Below are 18,160 nucleotides of genomic sequence, written 5' to 3'. Positions count from 1 at the left end.
ACAACACTTAATGTACATATTTATATACAGATTTGAACAATAAGTTATTCACTGAAATATATTTATTAATTGTGGTTCTTACAAAAAATATAAAAGCTAAAAAGTCTCTTAAAGCTCTGCCCCTTTAATTAGTGCATACTAAATAATTTAACTTTAGCCTACTACTACAACCATATTATTTACCAGCAACATAAAGTGAAACAGAGGCAGAGGTGTCCTGCCACAGTCAGTAACAAATAAACAGAAAACAGTAGTGGTGGTAGATAGACACAAAGCTTCATCAAACATCTGATCCACTGAACAAAGAGCTCCAAAAATCTTGATCTTACACTTCTCTTTTGTAAAGTAAATCTGAACAGCCGATATGGGCATCTACATCAACTATATGATTTGCCTGAGAAGCTGGACAGAACAAAAAAAAAAAAAAACATTTTTTTTTTTTTTTTTTTTTTTTTGTGGCGGCCTTAATTCTTTCGTGGCGGGCCGCGACAAATAAATGAATGTGTGGGTAACACTGGTGTGTGTGCGTGTGTGTGTGGTACACAGAACATCAATTTCCACACTTATATTAGCACCGGGTCCAGTGAACCCGGACATCTTATATGTAATAGAAATGTGTAGGGGGGGTGTATGGTGTGTGGTCATTAAATATGTATTCTGATATGTGTTCTTCACAGAAAATGAGCCAAAGTCAGTGAGTCTCAGTTTGAAAAATGTATTAATTGTATCATTTTTCTTTCAATAAAAAATGAAAACGGGTCCCACAGACCCGAACACCACACAAGGGTTAAGCATCTAGTTTTGATTAGTACTAACGTAACTAATTGGTTTGAAATAAGACATTTACGTAGGTTGTGAAATGTAATTGAGATGAATATGCAGTAACAGTTTAATATGTACTAGCAAACAGTAAAGAGTGGATGTCTGGTATTCTCAAAAATGCAATTTAAAAAAATCTCTCACATCCACTGTTGACTGTGTGGGTGGTTGGATATGTGTTTGGGCCTCTGTTTGACGTCGGTATCAGCGTACGTGTGTTATTGTGAGTGTACCTTTCCGGATGTGCATACTCCTTCAAAGCTCAAGCAGCTAGATGTTCATTTAGCTGACAGCAGAAATATCTCAAGCCCCGAATGCTCTTTCTTACGTAATGTTTGCTAACCTTTACAACAAAGGCGGTCCTAACCCCTCTCATTCTTCTGTCATTTTATACACCGAGTGCACTCAGTCGCCTGGAAAGGTTGACTTTTTTTCCCTCGCAAGTTGTCGTGATAAATCCGCAAGCAGTGGAAAATTTAAAAATAAGGACGTTTAAGAAAAAAAAAGCTGGCTCCACACAGTCTAAAAGGAACACGAACAGGAAACATGTTTGCTGTCAACAAAATACCACACAATGTCATAATGTTGAGTCGTGTGTGTGCGTGTGTGTGTGTGTGTGTGTGTGTGTGTGTGTGTGTGTTCTTGTATTTCCACCCTTCTTGAGACATGAACAAGGAAAAGTACCTTCCATATGAGGAGGTGTGAACAAGTGATGACATAAATCATGGTCGCAATACAGACAACTATTGCATCTAACAGAGAATGTCTCATTTGCACCCCTGGTGGTGAAAGCTATCAAAATGAGGGTGGTACCAAAAAGGAGGGATTTTTCAAATTGACTCTTTCGGTTTTAAAAGTGCTCCCCTCCCTGGTCAACATATGAAATAACAAGTGTGTGTAAAAAAATTTGAAGTGCTCCCCCTCTGGCCAACATATGTAATAACGAGTGTGTGTCAGAAACTAAAAATGGGGAACAATTTCTAATATTATTTCCGTTTCTGTAACATTGCAATATTTTCTCGTAAAATTATTACTTTTTTATGTAAAATTATTACTTTTTATTGCAAAATAGTGACAACTTGTCTTATAAAATTCTGACTTTTATCACAATATTGCCAATTTGTTTCTGTTGTTCTTGTAAAATAGTGACATTTAATGAGTAAAATTCAGATTATTATTATAATATTGCCAAAATGTTTAAGTTTTCTTATGAAATTGGGACTTTTGTCGCGTAAAATTACGACTCTTCATAAAAGAAGATTAAAAAACAATTACAAACAAAAAATAAATAAATAATTACAAATAAAACCAGTCTTTTTCTCACAATGTGTCGACTTTTTTCCTATAAAATTGGGAACAATTTCTAATATTCTTTCTGTTTCTGTAATACTGCAATATTTTCTCGTAAAATGACTACTTTTTTATGTAAAATTATTACGTTTTAATGCAAAATGGTGACAACTTGTCATAAAATTCTGACTTTGATCACAATATTGCCAATTTTTTTGTTGTTCTTGTAAAATAGTGACATTTTATGAGTACAATTCCGATTATTATTATAATATTGCCAAAATGTTTAAGTTTTCTTATGACATTGGGACTTTTGTCGCGTAAAATTACGACTCTTCATAAAATTGCGAAAAATTTTAAGCTTTTCTTGTAAAATTGCGACTGTTATTGAGTAAAATTCCAACTTTTATCATAATATTGCACAAATGTTCAGTTTTTCTTGTAAAATGTTGACTTGCGCTGAGTAAAATGACGACTTTTATTGTAATACTGCCAAAATTTAAAGTTTTTTTCGAGAAACTGTGACCGTTTTCTTGTGAAATTCCAACTCATTTTTCACACCAAGCCTTTTTATATTTGTATAGTATGTATATATTATTAATGTTGTAAATACACATCTTTATATATATAGAAAGGGTGGTCTTAAAGAGGTAGGCATTTTTCTCAGGTCTCAAGAAGGTAACTAATACAAGAATGTGAGTGTGTGTGTGTGTGTATGTGTGTGTGTGTGTGTGTGTGTGTGTGTGTGTGTGTGTGTGTGTGTGTGTGTGTGTGTGCTTGTATTTCCACCCTTCTTGAGACATGAAGAAGGAAAAGTAGCTTCCATATGAGGAGGTGTGAACAAGTGATGACATAAATCATGGTCCCAATACGGAAAATCATTGCATCTAATAGAGAATGTCTCATTTGCACCCCTGGTGGTGAAATCTATCAAAACTAGGGTGGTCCCAAAAAGGAGGGATTTTTCAAATTGACTGTGTGTCGGTTTTAAAAGTGCTCCCCCTCTGGTCAACATATGAAATAACAAGTGTGTGTAAGACATTGAAATGCGCCTCCTTTGGCCAAAATTAATAAAGAAAATAAGATGTATATAGAGACACACGGTAATAATTTGAAGCAAATAAGGAAGATTAAAAAACAATTACAAACAAAAAATAAATACATATAAAACCAGTCTTTTTCTCACAATGTATCGACTTTTTTCTTATAAAATTGGGAACAATTCTAATATTTTTTTTGTAATATTGCAATATTTTCTCGTAAAATGATTACTTTTTTATGTAAAATTATTACTTTTTATTGCAAAATAGTGACAACTTGTCTTATAAAATTCTGACTTTGATCACAATATTGCCAATTTTTTTCTGTTGTTCTTGTAAAATAGTGACATTTTATGAGTAAAATTCCGATTATTATTATAATATTGCCAAAATGTTTAAGTTTTCTTATGACATTGGGACTTTTGTCGCGTAAAATTACGACTCTTCATAAAAGAAGATTAAAAAACAATTACAAACAAAAAATAAATAAATAATTACAAATAAAACCAGTCTTTTTCTCACAATGTGTCGACTTTTTTCCTATAAAATTGGGAACAATTTCTAATATTGTTTCTGTTTCTGTAATACTGCAATATTTTCTCGTAAAATGACTACTTTTTTATGTAAAATTATTACTTTTTAATGCAAAATGGTGACAACTTGTCATATAAAATTCTGACTTTGATCACAATATTGCCAATTTTTTTGTTGTTCTTGTAAAATAGTGACATTTTATGAGTACAATTCCGATTATTATTATAATATTGCCAAAATGTTTAAGTTTTCTTATGAAATTGGGACTTTTGTCGCGTAAAATTACGACTCTTTTCATAAAATTGCGAAAAATGTTAAGCTTTTCTTGTAAAATTGCGACTGTTATTGAGTAAAATTCCATTTTTTATCATAATATCGCACAAATGTTCAGTTTTTCTTGTAAAATGTTGACTTGCGCTGAGTAAAATGACGACTTTTATTGTAATCCTGCCAAAATGTAAAGTTTTTTTCGAGAAACTGTGACCGTTTTCTTGTGAAATTCCAACTCATTTTTCACACCAAGCCTTTTTATATTTGCATAGTATGTATATATTATTAATGTTGTAAATACACATCTTTATATATCTAGAAAGGGTGGTCTTAAAGAGGTAGGCATTTTTCTCAGGTCTCATGAAGGTAACTAATACAAGTGTGTGTGTGTGTGTGTGTGTGTGTGTGTGTGTGTGTGTGTGTGTGTGTGTGTGTGTGTGTGTGTGTGTGTGTGTGTTTGTGTGTGTGTGTGTGTGTGTGTGTGTTCTTGTATTTCCACCCTTCTTGAGACATGAAGAAGGAAAAGTAGCTTCCATATGAGGAGGTGTGAACAAGTGATGACATAAATCATGGTCCCAATACGGAAAATCATTGCATCTAATAGAGAATGTCTCATTTGCACCCCTGGTGGTGAAATCTATCAAAACTAGGGTGGTCCCAAAAAGGAGGGATTTTTCAAATTGACTGTGTGTCGGTTTTAAAAGTGCTCCCCCTCTGGTCAACATATGAAATAACAAGTGTGTGTAAGACATTGAAATGCGCCTCCTTTGGCCAAAATTAATTAAGAAAATAAGATGTATATAGAGACACACGGTAATAATTTGAAGCAAATAAGGAAGATTAAAAAACAATTACAAACAAAAAATAAATACAAATAAAACCAGTCTTTTTCTCACAATGTATCGACTTTTTTCTTATAAAATTGGGAACAATTTCTAATATTTTTTCTGTAATATTGGAATATTTTCTCGTAAAATTATTTTTTTATGTAAAATTATTACTTTTTATTGCAAAATAGTGACAACTTGTCTTATAAAATTCTGACTTTTATCACAATATTGCCAATTTTTTTCTGTTGTTCTTGTAAAATAGTGACATTTTATGAGTAAAATTCCGATTATTATTATAATATTGCCAAAATGTTTAAGTTTTCTTATGACATTGGGACTTTTGTCGCGTAAAATTACGACTCTTCATAAAAGAAGATTAAAAAACAATTACAAACAAAAAATCAATAAATAATTACAAATAAAATCAGTCTTTTTCTCACAATGTGTCGACTTTTTTCCTATAAAATTGGGAACAATTTCTAATATTCTTTCTGTTTCTGTAATACTGCAATATTTTCTCGTAAAATGACTACTTTTTTATGTAAAATTATTAATTTTTAATGCAAAATGGTGACAACTTGTCATATAAAATTCTGACTTTGATCACAATATTGCCAATTTTTTTGTTGTTCTTGTAAAATAGTGACATTTTATGAGTACAATTCCGATTATTATTATAATATTGCCAAAATGTTTAAGTTTTCTTATGAAATTGGGACTTTTGTCGTGTAAAATTACGACTCTTTTCATAAAATTGCGAACAATTTTAAGCTTTTCTTGTAAAATTGCGACTGTTATTGAGTAAAATTAAATTTTTTATCATAATATCGCACACATGTTTAGTTTTTCTTGTAAAATGTTGACTTGCGCTGAGTAAAATGACGACTTTTATTGTAATAGTGCCAAAATGTAAAGTTTTTTTCGAGAAACTGTGACCGTTTTCTTGTGAAATTCCAACTCATTTTTCACACCAAGCTTTTTTATATTTGCATAGTATGTATATATTATTAATGTTGTAAATACACATCTTTATATGTCTAGAAAGGGTGGTCTTAAAGAGGTAGGCATTTTTCTCAGGTCTCAAGAAGGTGACTAATAGAAGTGTGTGTGTGTGTGTGTGTGTGTGTGTGTGTGTGTGTGTGTGTGTGTGTGTGTGTGTGTGTGTGTGTGTGTGTGTGTGTGTGTGTGTGTGTATGTGTGTGTGTGTGTTCTTGTATTTCCACCCTTCTTGAGACATGAAGAAGGAAAAGTAGCTTCCATATGAGGAGGTGTGAACAAGTGATGACATAAATCATGGTCCCAATATGGAAAATCATTGCATCTAATAGAGAATGTCTCATTTGCACCCCTGGTGGTGAAATCTATCAGAACTAGGGTGGTCCCAAAAAGGAGGGATTTTTCAAATTGACTGTGTGTCGGTTTTAAAAGTGCTCCCCCTCTGGTCAACATATGAAATAACAAGTGTGTGTAAGACATTGAAATGCGCCTCCTTTGGCCAAAATTAATAAAGAAAATAAGATGTATATAGAGACACACGGTAATAATTTGAAGCAAATAAGGAAGATTAAAAAACAATTACAAACAAAAAATAAATACAAATAAAACCAGTCTTTTTCTCACAATGTATCGACTTTTTTCTTATAAAATTGGGAACAATTTCTAATATTTTTTCTGTAATATTGCAATATTTTCTCGTAAAATGATTACTTTTTTATGTAAAATTATTACTTTTTATTGCAAAATAGTGACAACTTGTCTTATAAAATTCTGACTTTTATCACAATATTGCCAATTTTTTTCCGTTGTTCTTGTAAAATAGTGACATTTTATGAGTACAATTCCGATTATTATTATAATATTGCCAAAATGTTTAAGTTTTCTTATGACATTGGGACTTTTGTCGTGTAAAATTACGACTCTTCATAAAAGAAGATTAAAAAAGAATTACAAACAAAAAATAAATAAATAATTACAAATAAAACCAGTCTTTTTCTCACAATGTGTCGACTTTTTTCCTATAAAATTGGGAACAATTTCTAATATTGTTTCTGTTTCTGTAATACTGCAATATTTTCTCGTAAAATGACTACTTTTTTATGTAAAATTATTACTTTTTAATGCAAAATGGTGACAACTTGTCATATAAAATTCTGACTTTGATCACAATATTGCCAATTTTTTTGTTGTTCTTGTAAAATAGTGACATTTTATGAGTACAATTCCGATTATTATTATAATATTGCCAAAATGTTTAAGTTTTCTTATGAAATTGGGACTTTTGTCGCGTAAAATTACGACTCTTTTCATAAAATTGCGAAAAAATTTAAGCTTTTCTTGTAAAATTGCGACTGTTATTGAGTAAAATTCCAACTTTTATCATAATATTGCACAGATGTTCAGTTTTTCTTGTAAAATGTTGACTTGCGTTGAGTAAAATGACGACTTTTATTATAATATTGCCAAAATTTAAAGTTTTTTTCGAGAAACTGTGACCGTTTTCTTGTGAAATTCCAACTCATTTTTCACACCAAGCCTTTTTATATTTGCATAGTATGTATATATTATTAATGTTGTAAATACACATCTTTATATATATAGAAAGGGTGGTCCTAAAGAGGTAGGCATTTTTCGGAGGTCTCAAGATGGTAACTAATACAAGAATGTGAGTGTGTGTGTGTGTGTGTGTGTGTGTGTGTGTGTGTGTGTGTGTGTGTGTGTGTGTGTGTGTGTGTGTGTGTGTGTGTGTGAGGATAAGACCGTAACACACCGCCGCTCCCTCTGCCACAAACATGCCACAAACATTCGCCAACGACAAGGCAAAGTGGGTTTTATTCTGATCAATTATTGTATCGTTATGGTTTTTAAATTTAACAGAGTGTCCGCAGGTCATTAAAAAGCATTAACAGTCATTAAATAGATGTTGCCAAAATAAGGCCTTAAAAGGCATCAACTTTGTCGTCCGGAGGCTCGCTGTGGAGTTTACAGCGAGAGAGAGCAAGAGAGAGAGAGAGAGCGAGGGAGGGAGGGAGAGAGGGAGGAAGAGCGCCATGCGGGTCTGGTGGAAAAGCAGCAAAACGTTTCTCTGCTTGCATCACGCAAGTGACGTCAATGTTCGGCCCTAGAGAGCCATATACCACACCATGATTGGTAGATTCCTTGTAGACCGGAAGAGTTAGGGCTACAAGGTATTCTGGGTATTTGTTCTGTTGTGTTTATGTTGTGTTACTGTGCGGATGTCCTCCCAAAATGTGTTTGTCATTCTTGTTTGGTGTGGTTTCACATTGTGGCGCATATTTGTAACATTGATAAAGTTTTTTTTTTATACGGCCACCCTCAGTGTGACACGTGTGGCTGTTGACTAAGTATGCATTGCAGTCGCTTACGTGTGTCTGTTGAAGCCGCATACAACATGTGACTGTGCAGGCACATTGTTTTTATGGAGAAAAAGTGGACGTTAAACCTCGTGCCCTCAATATTGTTGTCCTCAGTAATGTTGACGGGTGAAAATTGAGAGGGTTGGCAAGAATTCTTCAAATCCGCACACAACGCTGTCAAGCGCCATTCATATAAAACTCACGGGCCGCACTAATATTAAACGTTCATGTTGAGGTGCGGGCCGCGCAATAACGTCGGCCCGCATGTTTGAGACCCCTTTCTTAAAGCATCTCTTCCTGAGGGCGTTTCAGTGTTACAACGTCACCTTTATCGTTAGTTTTTAAGCCAAAATGCGTCCGTTCTCCCTTTTCCGTCTACACCAGGGGTGTCAAACGTACAACCCGCGGGCCGGATCAGGCCCACGAACAGGTTTTATGCGGCCCGCGGGATGAGGTTGCGAAATTTTGGAATGAAAGAAACTGCTCTTCTAAATGTGTCCACTAGATGTCGCAATAGCAATTCTTTATATAATTTTAGATGATGCTACATATGTAAAAAAAAAAACTAAAAAAAACACATGATCTTAGTGCACCAGTTGAGAAAAATGAGCAAACTACATAAATACCATCCTGTAATTTGATTTTGATATTTTTTTATCTTAATAGATTGAAAATTACACCTATGAGTTGACTGATGAACATTATCCCATCATTTATTCAGAAAGTATAAGTAACGACAAATAAAGATAGAATACTATTAACTGCAACATGTATGTGTAAAAAAAACCCATCAACATTATGATTTGTTCATTTTCAGAATGTGCTTGTTCTATTTTTAAACAAAAAAAAAAATCTGAAGTTGTCTTTATTTTTAAGTTATCGTGCCGTGATTTTACCAGTCCGGCCCACCTGGGAGTAGATTTTTCTCCATGCGGCCCCCGATCTAAAATGAGTTTGACACCCCTGGTCTACACACTGTCTGCTTGTAAGTACTCTGTGATTGTGCGCTGCCGGACATGCTCCTCTGCTCGTAAAACCAGCAATGTCACGACGGGGGTTTCAGAGACGGTATAGTACTGAAAATGATGCATTAGTATCGCGGAACTATACTAAAACCGGTATACCGTACAACCCTAGTACACACACAGGCGGGACCTACTTGCAATTCTCTTCCATGTTTTCCTGCGTGAGCATTCACAAGTCTTGTTGACTAGTTATTAGCTTCCTGAGAGAAAGAGAGAGAGAGAGCTTCCTGTGTGTAGCAGTGGTTGGAGTCAACAATGGCATCTGAAGTCACACCCGCTTTATTATGTTTGAGCTGGAACTAACCATTTTGACACAACGAAACCGTAGAAGATGTTCATGTAGGTCAGGGGTGTCCAAAGTGCGCCCCGGGGGCCATTTGCGGCCCGCAGCTAATCGTTTACCGGCCCCACACACATTCTGCAAAAATTGCAAAATTGATAGTATTGCAAAAATATAAAATAAACATTTTAAAAAAAGTGGAATGAGGTTACCGGTCGATCTACGTTCCCATCCTCACCTATGGTCATGAGCTTTGGGTTATGACCGAAAGGACAAGATCACGGGTACAAGCAGCCGGAATGAGTTTCCTCCGCCGGGTGGCGGGGCTCTCCCTTAGAGATAGGGTGAGAAGCTCTGTCATCCGGGAGGAGCTCAAAGTAAAGGAGCCAGATGAGGTGGTTCGGGCATCTTGTCAGGATGCCACCCGAACGCCTCCCTAGGGAGGTGTTTAGGGCACGTCTGACCCAGGGAAGACCCAGGACACGTTGGGAAGACTGTGTCTCCCGGCTGGCCTGGGAACGCCTCGGGATCCCCCGGGAGGAGCTGGACGAAGTGGCTGGGGAGAGGGAAGTCTGGGCTTCCCTGCTTAGGCTGCTGCCCCCGCGACCCGACCTCGGATAAGCGGAAGAAGATGGATGGATGGATGGATGGATGGAATGAGGTGAAATCTAACGAGAAAAAGTTGCAATGTTGACACAAAACTGCCATGCAGGCTGTTTTTTTTCTTCTTTTGTCTTTGTTTATTTGTATTTTTTTAGCCGTTGCTCGAAAAAAAAAAAGACAAAAAATCTATGTTACAATGAAATATTACTTAAAAAATGTCACTTTAAAATGTTTTATGTGGAGAAAATATTGCATGTATTGTGTGGTTGCCATATAAAAACATCAAAGTTTTATTTGACAAAAGAGCATAAAACAAACAAAATAATAGTTCAAACGTGAAATCGACAGATATATCTAAAGTCAGATCTCGTAATTTAAGTGTGAAAAGTTAAAAAAAAAAACTAATAAAAATGTATCACTTTATATATTTGGATCCCAAATATATTTAGTGGGATTTTATTTAACTTTTCACTGTGATTACTCAAAAATATTAAAGAATTAAAATCAATGGTGTCCTGCATTATTGATCTTTTAGGGCTCTAATTACTAAATACTGCATATTTCAGTTTTACTATAAAAACAAAGTTGTCTTTGACGGAAAAGCCATAAAACCTGTTTGTTTTTTTTACTTGATATCAACCTGAAGTTGATAAAGAGATATACTGTTAAAAATAATAATAATAATTTGACATATTTTTAGCATTTAAATGACTGAGACTCTTGACCCTTGACTGGTCCCCGGGAGCCCTAAAGGTTAAAAAAAAAAATCTATATATTTTGTTATGGTTTGCAAATGGAAAATATCAAAATGGCCTCTGTATAGTTAAATTTTTCCGTGTGTGGCCCTCAGTGGAAAAAGTTTGGACACCCCTGGTGTAGGTGGACTGATGGAAATGATGTTGTATCAAGCCGACCAATCAGCTATTTTTTTGCTAAACTTTATTTCAACAGCAATTCAAACAATCGGAACATAAAAGTGAACAGTGAGCGTGTCGTTGTACATAAAAAATGTACTTTTTGTCAGGTTCAAACACTGATGACATCTATTAAACAGACGAGAAGCAAGGAATCATGCAGAGACAGAGTTCAATTTGGCTCAATGAGGAGACACGTTATTTGGGCTGTATTCTAGTTACAGATCCAAACTACGTTCTAAAAGTCCAGCCCGCATGCTTCCTCTATTTATTTGGGAGGTCCCTGGTTACATCACTGAAGCTGTCGCTGAGGGAAGGGGGTAATCTCGACAACTCCAGTTAGACACAATATATGATTATACAAAAATGCAAATGTATTGACGCTGGTGCTATCGCCTTGTCTCTGCTCTGTCTGCATCACGGCGGTGTTCGGCCTTGGCAGACAGCAGGCCGTTCCTGGACATAAACACTGATACCAGACTGGCTTGCAACCTTTTGGGATTGCCAGCTTTGCACAGACAAAGAAAAATACCACTTCAGCACAATTGATAATAACTATAGCAACGGCCCTTAAGCATAAAGGTTGTGTGATAATATATACATAATTATTCTAACATTATTATTAAATTATTTTTTCTCTATAATTTTGAAACGGTGACTAAGAAATTTAAACAAATCTACCATTAGGAAACAAAAGAAACATGAAACATGCAAGGGATAACAATAGGAAAATAGAACAAAACAAATACATGTATCATAATGTAACTTTGTTTAAAGTTTTCGTGACTTGTTTGTTTTTCTTTGTCAACATCAGAGAACGCTGACGCGAAGCTTACAGTTGTGGTCAAAAGTTTACGTACACTTGTAAAGAACATAATGTCATGGCTGTCTTGAGTTTCCAATCATTTCTACAACTATTAATTTTTTGTGATAGAGTGATTGGAGCACATACTTGTTGGTCACAAAAAACATTCATGAAGTTTGGTTCTTTTATGAATTTATTATGGGTCTACTGAAAATGTGAGCAAATCTGCTGGGTCAAAAGTATACATACAGCAATGTTAATATTTGCTTACATGTCCCTTGGCAAGTTTCACTGCAATAAGACACTTTTGGTAGCCATCCACAAGCTTCTGCTTGTATTTTTCGACCACTCCTCTTGACAAAATTGGTGCAGTTCAGCTAAATTTGTTGGTTTTTCTGACATGGACTTGTTTCTTCAGCATTGTCCACACGTTTAAGTCAGGACTTTGGGAAGGGCATTCTAAAGTAGGATAGGATAGGACTTTATTGTCATTGCACAATTACAACGAAACTATGTTTTCAGCACAAACCCGTTCAAGATTAGACAAACAAACAGTGTACAGGGTTACAGAACAGGAACGCTGATGGGTCGCCAAAAGCGCCCCGTAAAAGATAAGAAAAAGGTCAAACGCTGGGGAAGAAGATGAGTAAAAAAAATACAATCTAGACTCGGCTCCTAAGGGGGCCTAGTCTGGAGTGGGGGGAAAAAAACCTCCATGCCATGCACACATAAACACGTTACATTTAATCACGACAACTCGCAACAGAGGGGCTGGGAGTTGGGGCCCTGGAGGTCGACTGCTGCTATGAAGCACTGCCAGCCTTAATTCTAGCCTGATTTAGCCATTCCTTTACCACTTTTGACGCGTGTTTGGGGGTCATTGTCCTGTTGGAACACCCAACTGCGCCCGAAGTCTAAGTCTAAGTCTAAGACCCAACCTCCGGGCTGATGATTTTAGGTTGTCCTAAAGAATTTGGAGGTAATCCTCCTTTTTCATTGTCCTATTTACTCTCTGTAAAGCACCAGTTCCATTGGCAGCAAAACAGGCCCAGAGCATAATACTACCACCACCATGTTTGACGGTAGGTGTGGTGTTCCTGGGATTAAAGGCCTCACCATTTTCCCCTCCTAACATATTGCTGGGTATTGTGGCCAAACAGCTCAATCTTTGGTCAGTGGTTAGCTCGGGGGTTACGAAACCGCTTTATTATGTGGCGCGTTATTTCTGACGTCACTTCCTGTGCGGGGCGCGGTCTTTCTGGCGTCACTTCCTCTCCGAACTCAAGTTTGTAAACGATCAATGAATCCATACAAAGCTAAGAGCCGGAGATTCAAGAAAAACACGGCGCACTTACCCGTGTACAAAATTGTCCGAGGAGCGGGACCTTAAACGATGGTTTAGTGTGGCTGAAACAGGGCTTAAGCTAAATAATTATTCCTTTAAGGGGTTATCCGGCTTAGTGTAGACATGGCCTCAGACTCGCAGTAAAGGGTGTAGTCCGTCCCCCTGGTCCTTAGCTTTCTCTTTCAACAATTAAGTTGAATAGGCCTGATTTACACATTGTAATTCTCTTGGTTTGAAGCCCCCCGGGGGATCATTTCTCATGTCACGCCAGCTGTGATGTGCACGGATGTCTGTTCTACTTTCCTGCTAGTGGTTGCAGATCAGGCAGCCTGGGTGGTCTCATTTTGGACAGGTAGGCAGTGTTGATAAGCCTAAGGTGACTGGCAGGTGAAGGTTGTTATCGCCGAAGGCTCCGGTGCCTGCTGGACCCTGAAAACTCATTTTGACAGATGCGGTCTCCTCCCTAGATGTTGCCGCTCGGCAGGGGGCTGATGACACTCGCTCAGCCGAGCAGCTCAGGATGGCATTAGCCTGCGTCACGTCGAGCAAACCTGCAATTTATACTCCTACCCCGGGAATTAAGCCGAATGACGACATGCAGGAGGCAACAGCCAACACAGATTATGTTAATACGCTGCCATAATGTTTAGATCAAGTCTTAAATGTAATTTTATGGCGATCAAATAATTGTAAATGCACTCGTGTTTTTTTTTTTACTCAGATGAATTTTTTCCAAAAATAAGTATCTCCATTACACTGTGACGTCACTTTCGTCACTTGATTGACATTCACGGCACCCGAGGGTCTTCTGAGATGACGCTGGCTGCTGCCGGCTCATTATTAAGAACAAATGACCGACAGGAAGGCGAGAAACACTTTTTATTTCAACAGACTTTGGCGCCGTACCTGTCGTCAAAACTCCAAAGACCGACTGCGCGGTTGCACAATAAAAGCTCTGCTTCATCCTGCCTGCGCTAACAAAATAAGAGTCTCAGAAAGCTGGCGTGCACAAGCTAGCAAGCTACGGAGTTTGCCGCCAATGTATTTCTTGTAAAGTGTATACAAATGAGTATGGAAGCTGGACAAATAAGATGCCAAAAACCAACCACTTTCATGTGGTATTGGACAGAAAGCAGGACTTTTTTTCTCCTCCATTTGAAAATGCGGACGTTATCAGCACCACTGTCTGATTCCAATCAAAGCAAGTCATCAGAATCAGGTAATACACCAACTTATATTCTTGTCTTCATGAAAGAAAGGAATCTATATGTGTTAAACATGCATGTATTATCATTAAACATCTTTAACTTGTTAACAATATTGACTATATGTGTTAAACATGCTTATATTATCTTTAAACACATTTAACTTGTTAACAATATTAACTATATGTGTTAAACATGCTTATATTATCTTTAAACACATTTAACTTGTTAACAATATTAACTATATGTGTTAAACATGCTTGTATTATCTTTAAACACATTTAACGTATTAACAATATTAACTATATGTGTTAAACATGCTTGTATTATCTTTAAACACCATTAACTTGTTAACAATATTAACTATATGTGTTAAACATGCTTGTATTATCATTAAAAACCTTTAACTTGTTAACAATATTAATTATATGTGTTAAACATGCTTGTATTATCATTAAACACCTTTAACTTGTTAACAATATTAACTATATGTGTTAAACATGCTTGTATTATCTTTAAACACCATTAACTTGTTAACAATATTAACTATATGTGTTAAACATGCTTGTATTATCATTAAAAACCTTTAACTTGTTAACAATATTAACTATATGTGTTAAGCATGCTTGTATTATCATTAAACACCTTTAACTTGTTAACAATATTAACTATATGTGTTAAACATGCGTGCATTATCTTTAAACACCTTTAATTTATTAACAATATTAACTATATGTGTTAAACATGCTTGTATTATCATTAAACACCTTTAACTTGTTAAAAAAAACATATATTTCATAAATAAGTAGATATAAATTATATATATGAATGAAGTAGATCCCCACGACTTGATCAATTGAAAAGTAGCTCGCCTGCAGAAAAAGTGTGAGCACCCCTGCCCTAAGCCATATCCCTCGAGTAGAGATGTCCGATAATGGCTTTTTTGCCGATATCCGATATTCCGATATTGTCCAACTCTTAATTACCGATTCCAATATCAACCGATACCGATCCATACAGTCGTGGAATTAACACATTATTATGCCTAATTTTGTTGACATGCCCGTCTGGATGCATTAAACAATGTAACCAGGTTTTCCAAAATAAATCAACTCAAGTTATGGAAAAAATGCCAACATGGCACTGCCATATTTATTATTGAAGTCACAAAGTGCATTATTTTTTTAACATGCCTCAAAACAGCAGCTTGGAATTTGGGACATGCTCTCTCTCAGAGAGCATGAGGAGGTTGAGGTGGGCAGGGTTGTGGGGGGGTGTTTGATGTTTGAGGTGGGGGGGAGTAGTGGGGGTAGCGGGGGTGTATATTGTAGCGTCCCGGAAGAGTTAGTGCTGCAAGGGGTTCTGGGTATTTGTTCTGTTGTGTTTATGTTGTGTTAGGGTGCGGATGTTCTCCCGAAATGTGTTTGTCATTCTTGTTTGGTGTGGGTTCACAGTGTGGCGCATATTTGTAACAGTGTTAAAGTTGTTTATACGGTCACCCTCAGTGTGACCTGTATGGCTGTTGACCAAGTATGCCTTGCATTCACTTGTGTGTGTGAAAAGCCGTAGTATGTGATTGGGCCGGCACGCAAATGCAGTGCCTTTAAGGCACGCCTCCAATATTGTTGTCTGGGTGGAAATTGGGAGAAATTCGGGAGAATGGTTGCCCCGGGAGGTTTTCGGGAGGGGCTCTGAAATTCGGGAGTCTCCCGGGAAAATCGGGAGGGTTAGCAAGTATGACTGGGAGACACAACTGCTCTGTACTTCTCCCTAAGTCCGTGTACCACTCCGTACAGCGGCATTTTAAAAAGTCATAAATTTTACTTTTTGAAACCGATACCGATCATTTCCGATATTACATTTTAAGCATTTATCGACATCTCTAATCTTTACAAATCAAATACCGTATTTTCCGGACTATAAGGCGCACTTAAAATATTTGTTTCCCCTCAAAACTCGACAGTGCGCCTTATAACCCGGTGCGCCTAATGTAAGGATTAATTTTGGTTGACCATACCCACCTCGAAGCTATTTTATTTGGTACATGGTGCAATGATAAGTGTGACCAGTAGATGGCAGTCAAACATAAGAGATACGTGTACACTGCAATATGATGGGTCTCAAGTAAACAACGCCAACATTTTAAGTTGTTCCATTGAAAATATAGAACATTACACATGGCGCTCAAAAATCTATCAAAATGTTTTAGTACGACTTTGGTAAGCTATGAAGCCGCACCGCTTGATGGATTGATCGGTGCATTAAACATACGAGTATTATTATGGTGTGTGTATAAGGTAAGACATATTATCTGGCGTTTTGTTTCACAATATTATGCAAAAGCAACTTTTCTTACCTTCTGGTACCTGCTGATCTGTATTTGGGATCTGCATATATCCTGAAAAAGCAGTCCGGCTCACTTGGGAGTAGATTGTTGTACACGTGGCCCCCGATCTAAAATGAGTTTGACACCCCTGATTTAGACCAAAAATATGTAAAACGTGCAAAAAAAAGTATACAATAATAGGTTGAGTTAAACGAGACACACGGAGGAACTGTGGTATCTTTTAAAAAATAGATACATTTTGAAAAACCTGGTCAGAGTGAAGCCTTAAAATTTGAAGTGACCCATCTTTGACCGTCAAACCATGATTGTAACAATCCAAATTTTGTGTTATTAATGCGCAAATGGGTTCATATATATATATATATATATATATATATATATATATATATATATATATATATATATATATATATATATATATATATATATATATATATATATATATATATATATATAGCCTGAGATTGTCACTGAAGGCATCAAAACTATGAATGAACACATGTGGAGTTATGTACTTAACGAAAAAAGGTGGAATAACTGAAAACATGTTTTATATTCTTCTTTCTTCAAAATAGCCACCCTTTGCTCTGATTACTGTTTTGCACACTCTTGGCATTCCCTCGATGAGCTTCAAGAGGTAGTCACCTGGAAGGGTTTTCACTTCACAGGTGTCATAGTTTTGATGCCTTCAGTGGCAATCTACAATGTAAATAGTCATGAAAATAAAGAAAACGCATTGAAATGAGTGTATAATATATATATATATATATATATATATATATATATATATATATATATATATATATATATATATATATATATATATATATATATATATATATATATATATATATATATATATATATATATATATATACTACCGTTCAAAAGTTTGGGGTCACTTTGAAATGTCCTTATTTTTGAAGGAAAAGCACTGTACTTTTCAATGAAGATAACGTTAAACTAGTCTTAACTTTAAAGAAATACACTCTATACATTGCTAATGTGGTAAATGACTATTCTAGCTGCAAATGTCTGGTTTTTGGTGCAATATCTACATAGGTGTATAGAGGCCCATTTCCAACAACTATCACTGCAGTGTTCTAATGGTACAATGTGTTTGCTCATTGGCTCAGAAGGCTAATTGATGATTAGAAAACCCTTGTGCAATCATGTTCACACATCTGAAAACAGTTTAGCTCGTTACAGAAGCTACAAAACTGACCTTCCTTTGAGCAGATTGAGTTTCTGGAGCATCACATTTGTGGGGTCAATTAAACGCTCAAAATGGCCAGAAAAAGAGAACTTTCATCTGAAACTCGACAGTTTATTCTTGTTCTTAGAAATGAAGGCTGTTCCACAAAATTGTTTGGGTGACCCCAAACTTTTGAACGATAGTGTATATACATATGTATATGTATGTATATATTTATAAATATATGTATGTATATATGTATATGTGTATGTATTATATATATA

At 35.9% G+C, this 18,160-nt stretch overlaps 1 protein-coding gene across 1 annotated transcript in view; it reads left to right on the top strand.

The window, feature by feature from the left end:
- Positions 1 to 18,160, top strand: part of b3galt2 (UDP-Gal:betaGlcNAc beta 1,3-galactosyltransferase, polypeptide 2) — a 52,471-nt gene that overhangs the window by 31,491 nt on the left and 2,820 nt on the right. The gene's annotated exons all lie outside the window — the stretch shown is intronic.

Source organism: Entelurus aequoreus, linkage group LG19 (genome assembly GCF_033978785.1).
Source record: "Entelurus aequoreus isolate RoL-2023_Sb linkage group LG19, RoL_Eaeq_v1.1, whole genome shotgun sequence".
Classification (NCBI taxonomy): Eukaryota; Metazoa; Chordata; class Actinopteri; order Syngnathiformes; family Syngnathidae; genus Entelurus; species Entelurus aequoreus.
Note: the sequence above shows the minus strand (reverse complement) of the source record. Positions and strands in the feature narration are given on the sequence as shown.